Genomic DNA, 7,739 nt, shown 5'->3' on the forward strand with positions numbered 1-7,739 from the left:
AAATGATAGTGAATAGACGTCAGTATACTGAAGCAAGAGAAGCTGGGGTGAAATCTCTGAGTGTTTGTCCATTATGAATGGGACAAAGGGAAGATATAAATTATTAGGTTAAATTATGTAGAATTTCACAACTGAATAATACTGAATTCCCTCTGTTCAGATGATGGAGAGAGAGAAAAATAAACACTCCAGATAGGTCAATTTTTCTCTCAGGAATATGGTGAGAACATGATGGCATTTCTGCCATACTCCATCCCTATTCACATGCCCAGTAGGTGTATACCAGAACATGGTGCAGTGCTGAAAGCAGATAGGGAAGGAGAGCTTAAGCTGGCATTGAACACTGGTCTTTCCTGCTAGATCAAAGTACAGTTGATTTTCACAATCCACACACAGGGCCTATGCATGCTACCAGGGGCAAGCTCTGGATTGAAGCTTCTGGCATCTGCTTTGGATTCTGCCATTTGCTTGCAGTATAACCTTAGACAATACAGTCTCCTTGTATCTCACTGTACTGGCTGATTTTGTGTGTCAACTTGAAACAATCTAGAGTCATCAGAGAGGAAGGAGCCTCAGTTAAGGAAATGCCTCCATGAGATCCAGCTGTAAGGCATTTTCTCAACTAGTGATCAGTGGGGGAGTGCACAGCCTATTGTGGGTGGTGCCATACCTGGGCTGATGATCTGGGGTTCTATAAGAAAGCAGACTGAGCAAGATATGAGGAGCAAGCTAGTAAGCAGCACCCCTCCATAACATTTGCATCCTTGAGGTCCCAGCCCAGCTGGAGTTCCTGTCCTGACTTCCTCCAGTGGTAGACTATGGACTGGAAGTGTAAGCCAAATATATCCTTTTCTCCTAACTTGCTTTTTTGTCATGGTGTTTCTTCATAGCAAGAGAGAGAGAGAGAGAATAGGTATTGAGTTCAGCATTGTGCTATCACCTGAACCTTTAATCAGGAAAAATAGAAGACTTAAACTTCTTTAAGTGCCAGATTGAGAGATTTGACCAAGTGACATCCAAGTTTTCTTGTTTTTTTTCCAATTAATTTATTCTCTCATATATTACTCCTACCACAGTTTCTTCTCCCTCCCTCTGCCCCTCCTCACTTCTTTCCCCTCTTCCTCCACACCTAGGCCTCCTCTATTTTCCTTCAGTAAAGAACAGGTCTCCCAGTGATATCAACAAAACATGGTACATCTAGTTGCAGATTAGGGACCTCAGATTAGGGACCTCCCCTCATATTAAGCCTGCACAAGGCAACCCAGTAGGCAGACAAGGGTACCAAAAACAGGCAGAAGAGGGAGCGAGCCTGTTTCTAATGCTTCAGACAAGTTTCCCTCCAACCCACAGAACCTAATCAGTGCATTCTTTCCTGCTTCCCTGGCAGGGGCCTCATGGAAGCTCAGACAAGTAGCTCAGGCAACACTGAATTGGATCATAATGAAAGGAATTCAAAAAATAACATCAAAGTACTAGGTGCAAAGAAACTATTTTTGACAATAAGTATACAAAAGTCACTTCTGCGAATTCACTGGCATAGTTCAGATATTTAGGGATTTGTCTGCTCTTCTTTTAAATTGATCAAACATTTGTCATAATGTCCAAAAACCCATACTGAGGGGGAAAAAAAAAACAAAGTTTAGATAGAGAGCATGCTATCACATCTTGCTTGTGAAGAGCAAATCTCTCGCAGTTTAAGGGAAGGAGACATGTCCTAATAAGCAGTTTCAGCTGTCAGAAATGAGCAATAAAGGTGGCATTTTTCACAAGTCTCATCAAGATCAGTACAGAGTGACAACAAAAATTCCAGTGATAGTTTCTGAGGACCCACAAATGTCAGTGTTAACAAAGCTTTAACTAAACAAAGAATAACTTCTGTAAGATGGAAACTATTTCTGGTTTGTTTTTTAAAGACAATAATCATAACAATATAATGTAGCATGCTCACACATAACATATCAATACTTTGTATATATGGAAAGCTACATTTACATATTTGCAGAGCTAATATGTACATAAACATGAAGCTCCAAGTTTTGACACCTCAAGTCAAAAACAAAAACAAAAAAACTCATTCTTTTTTCAAAATATGTCATTTATAAAGGAATAATTAAACATATGAAGACACACAATGCAACATGAATGATGAAGGTAAAAAAAATAATGGAAAAGAAGTCCTAAGAATTATGAAACCAATGAAGTCAACTGTGAGATGTGAATTATTGGAAATAGTAAAAGGGATTAAATTGAGTGCTTTGGAAAAAAACAATGGCATAAGAAAGTGTCATGATTAGTGTTACATGATGTTAGAAAACTGTTAAATAATTAATCACATGATATATTGTCTTACGTAGGAAAAGCATAGGGGGATAGATGCACATTAGGAAATGAGCAGAGCTTATTGGAAGTTTGAAGTTTAGACCATTTTGTGTTCTTTTCATTTTTCACATTACCCAAATTATTTTAAATAAGTTTCACAACAGACACTACTTAGAAGTAAGAAAAAAACTCAATAAACAGTTTTTACAATGGATTGTCTGCAACTAGTATTTTATAGGGAAAGACAATAGTGTAAAATTGCAGGAGAAAATATATCGATTTCCCAGTTGTCTGCAAGAAGTTAACTGAGTTATCCACATATTTAACAGCATCTCCATCCTTCATGTGATAGGAAATGGGGCTTTGAAGCTGCAAACAGTAATAACAGAAGGTCCCAAATCGCTTCTGCTACTTATTGACTATGTGATGTTAATCTTACTGAGCTTTAATTTCCTCACTTGTAGAATCTGGATCAATAGTTCATAGCCTTGCTGTGAGGATCCATTGAGAAGATAAATTTGAAAAGCCTAGGACAGGACCTATTCATGTTAAACCCCACAGTAGAGTTTATTGATATCTCTTCAAATGCATTCTTGAAAAGAAAGGCAGCCAAGTTCAAAGACATAGAATTTTGTGCAGGAAGCCACTTCTGACTTTGTAAGTAGACCTGGTTTTGCATGAAAGGTCCTGAAAGGTCAAATGCTTAAGGAAGGGGAAGATGAAAGAATTACCTTGTTTGTATTTTCACCTCTAATAACTGCAGTAACTATGGTCTGATAAACTACCAGTTTCTCATGAATTGAAAATTTGAATTTCATTGTATTTTAATTTAGAAGCATTCAGAATTATCTCAGTATCTGTGGTTAATATACATGTTGCCTCATAAATAGCAACATTAAAAGCATGCATTTTACTGGTAAAAATATATGTATTTTTAAATTTAGGTGCAAAATATGTGGAATGCTATTTTAATTATTCACCTGGTAGATACTGACTAGAACAAATGTGAACATTTTGTTTTTATGAATGTTTTATATTTTTATAAAGTTAATTGCTGATGATGGAAATAGCAGCTGAATGATAGGCTCTTTGCTCAGCACACAGAAGAATCTGGTTTTAAATTCCATCACCACACACACACACACACACACATGCAAGGAGAGAGAGAAAGAGATGTGCACACCCACACCATTTAATTGTTTAAAAGTAAATATATGTATTTTAATATTTCTGGTAAGTTTTACTATTAATTCATTTCAATTATGTTTTACACCCACTTTAATAAACAATGCTGAGTATTTACATAAGACAAACAATGTTTTCAAAAATAAATGCAAAATAATTTTAAGCTTACAAGTTATAGAAATATAATTTACAAGTTAATTTGCATTAATTTTTATTAAAATATTCTCAAGTTATATATGCTTCATATAAAACACCTTTTCATATCTTCATCTTTTAGAATATCATTGACAGTAAAAACCAATTACCATGAACTCATCTATCATAAAGTCATAATTATTTGCTGCAATGAAGTAAAGAAAAATAAGTTTTATAAAATAAATAATATGTATATATGTATGTTATGGATGTGAACTTTGGTGGACCATCAATAGGATTCCAGACATTAGCTAAGCTAATTAACTTCATTTATTGAATAACATTTTGCTTATTTGCTTTTATGTTTCACTCCTATTCCTTGGATCATAGAAACATACCTAATCTCTATGGTACCTGATGAGTTTTCAAATATCATTTAGAAAATATTTTCTTCCCCACATCTAACTCAGATTAAGTATATACTCCCATACATTGTCCATATAGTTGCTTTCCTGTTATTTAAGGTGAAATGTCTCTAAATTATCTGCTGTTTGGCACTGTGCTAGGCACAAAGGTAGGAAAATGTAACTTCAGATGAATACTTTCATGGTGGTTATCACTGAAGACTGCCACTAAGTGAACAATCCCCTTTGACATTTGACTGATATTCCCTTTGAACTAAAATATCTGGGCACAGGGGTCTTTTTTGAGACTGATACTCCAACCAAGGACCATTCATGGATATAACCTAGAACCTCTGCACAGATGTAGTCCATGGCAGCTCAGTATCCAAGTGAGTTCCCTAGTAAGGGGAACAGGACTGTCTCTGACATGAACTCTCTGGCTAGCTCTTTGACCACCTCCCCTGGATGGGGGAGCAGCCTTGCCAGGCCACAGAAGAGGACAATGCAGCCAGTTCTGATGAGACCTGATAAGCTAGGGTCATTTGGGAGGAGGACCTCCCCTATCCGTGGACTTGGAGAGGGACATGGGAGGAGATGAGAAGGGGAGAGTGGGATTGGGAAGGAATGAGGGAGGGGGCTACAGCTGGGACACAAAATGAATAAACTGTAATTAATATAAAAAATAAAAATTTAATTAAGAAAGAATACTTGTAGCTGATGTGCCTTCTTCACTGTCTCAGTAAACAGACTTTAACAACAAGACCGTCCTCCTGTGATGTGTAAGGAGACTTTGGCTTCTATAATAAACACAATGAAACTCCAATTGAGTTCAAGATCACACGCCTAGTAAGGAGTCACGAATATTGTGCAGTAAACTTCATAACATCTGCCAGGATAGGGTGTTACAGGCATTTTCTTAATTAAAACATAATTTCATTACTTCCACTTTTCCTTCAAGCTAACACCTTGGTAGCCAACTCATTTATATGTATTCTCACCGCTTCCCCATATCACTGGAATTTCTCAGTCCACTACAATCTGACAGCTACCCTAGCCTCCATTTATACTTCCCACGAGTGTTATTATTCTTCCCAGATCTACATGGTCACTTGTCATTTTTAGAAAGTATTTTTCTCTTGGCCTCCAAGACACCCCATCTTTCCACTGGTTTCTTCAAGCTTCCTTGCATGGATTTCTGTTGTTCTGTATATTACTTTAACCCTGTAAACCAAGTCCCACACATTTTTCATAACTGTGATGTTGCCACTAGAACACTGAAGCCTTGACATTTGTGTAGCAGACTAAACTCCACCCAATGAGTTACAACATGTCCACCTAACTGCAGACTCAACATATCTTAAATGTTGCTCAGGCCAGCATAACTGAAGCTGAACAAATGAATCACCATCTACCCAAGGTGTGTGTCTTCTGTTCCTATCTCATTAAAAAAGGGCCCACCCTTTCGGGAATTACCATTGGTGCTTTATCTGCTGCAGGCCTTCATTTTCCAATACATCTGTTCCTATTCTTAAAAATATTCATATTTAATTTTTAAAAAAACTCAGCTACACATCTAAAAAAAGGATTCATGTCTCCCTATCCTGCTACTTCCTCCTCTTGGGGCTGTGTCCCAAGCACCCTAACATTTTCGTAAACTAATACTCCAGAAGAGGTGAGAGCTACTTTTCAACAACGCAAACCTGTTTCCTCAATAATGGAAACGTCCTAATGACTCTCATCATTCAGATGTACATAAACAAGTTATGCTGGGAAATGATAACAGATTTGAGAATTGAGGAAGACAGTCACACAAACTCAAATGATAGACTAAGACTAAGATGGCATGAAAGCAGGTCATTGGAGCGATCATCACCTAGAGCTCAAGTAAATCAGAATCAGGAAATTCAAGTTTTCATGAAGAACTTGGAGGGTTAGAGAAAATTGCACTGGTTTCACATCTGTCCATGGAGTCCTGATATGAGTTGAGGGAAAGAACGCTTGTTTCCAGTACCGTCTTTGTCTTTATCTCTGTACAGGAAATTTACAGCCTAGCATTGAAAATTAAACGACAGTTTCTAGAAGCTAGCTGGCAAAACTGGGCTGTTAAAAGGGACTAATGCAAAGAAGATTGCAGCCATCATAGACTTCATTCACATGTCACGCCTGTCATACTTGTATGGGTGACCTGAATCTGCCTTCTGTGATATGAAAATTATGACACATCACTTGTTATAGGATTTCATGTATATGAAAGTGTAGAATGAAGAAATCTATGGAGACAGAAAGCTGCTTATGGCTTAGGTGAAATGAGAGCGGAGAGGTGACAGATGAAAGGCTTGCATTTCTTTTATGCTGATGAAATAGCAGAGATGAATTGCAGTAATACCTGCACATACCTGTGAATATACTGCAAACAATCAAATGCATACTTAGAGCAGAAAAATGTGTGGTAGATGGAAAAACATGGCCTTTACAAGGATAGAATAATTTTATATACTTAAAAGTTTTTAAATTTTTTCAGACCTTTCAAAGTGTTGTGGTTTTGTTTATGTTTTGAGTGTTTTCTGTGGTAAAACCCTTGCCCTGTTTTACATCCAAATGATGCCTGTTACACTTAATCCTTTCTGTAACACTAAATTAATTAAAAATCTAGTGGCAATCTTTAAAATCTATAACATTAAATGTTGTTTCAAATAAGACAAGTCCGTATTTGGATCAAAAACAAGTAATAAATAACAAACTTTTGCTTCTGTTTTTATTTCAGTGAATCAAAACTAACAAATATTTTAAATGTATGTTGAAAGGAACCCCATTGTTATGATCAAATGTTCCAAACATCCCTGAACTATAGGAAGATGCTGTATTCCAGGAATAGCATTGCTTCATCTAATAAAACAAGGTACTGCGGAGCAGTCACAATGTGAATACAGTTAATGATGTTGAGTGTAATGGCGGAGGCAAACTGTGGGCAATAACACATGGGAATAAAGTCAGGAGAGGCTGCACATGGACCGGTGATTAGAATTAAACACGAGAAAAGCATGTGAGGAAGCCAGGCTAAAGTTGGAGAAGGGAAAGGGAGTCCAAACCAGAATCCCTAACTCCCATCCCCTGATTCCGTAGCCTTATGACTGCAAATAAATTTTCTTTTTTGTTCTGAGATCCTCTTTCTAAACACAAGCCTAGATACCTTAACTCAAGATCTTACAGTAACTGGGTGATGAAAGGAGAAAGCACCAAAGCAGGCATGATGGAAGCCTAGAATCCCAGCACTAAGAAGTGCACAAATTAAGATGGAGATTGAAGTTAAGGTCAGCCCGGGGCACATAACAATTTGATGCCAGCAGGGACTACATTATATTCTGACCCAAACCAAGAGAAAAGGTGAGAAGAATATAGTGAAATTACATTTAATTCAGACTTGATTTATCAAAAACAATTAACATTCAACAGTGAATTGAGTACTATTGGTAAGGTAATCTGTATTTACATCTTGCTTGGTGTTTGAATCCTGCGGTGTGTTTTATTCTTCCGAGTAGACTCACTTTACAGTACCCAGATGTGGCCAAACTATTGCCCAAGGAAGGAATTGGCCTCTCCTCCCTTCTCCATGAAAAAAAGAAAGAAAGATAGAAAGAAAGAAAGAAAGAAAGAAAGAAAGAAAGAAAGAAAGAAAGAAAGAAAGAAAGAAAGAAA

At 37.1% G+C, this 7,739-nt stretch overlaps 1 pseudogene; it reads right to left on the reverse strand.

The window, feature by feature from the left end:
- The window catches only part of LOC129690816 (60S ribosomal protein L15-like), a 29,538-nt pseudogene that overhangs the window by 21,251 nt on the left and 548 nt on the right, over positions 1 to 7,739 (reverse strand).

Source organism: Psammomys obesus, unplaced genomic scaffold (genome assembly GCF_907164565.1).
Source record: "Psammomys obesus unplaced genomic scaffold, mPsaObe1.curated_primary_1811, whole genome shotgun sequence".
Taxonomy (NCBI): domain Eukaryota; kingdom Metazoa; phylum Chordata; class Mammalia; order Rodentia; family Muridae; genus Psammomys; species Psammomys obesus.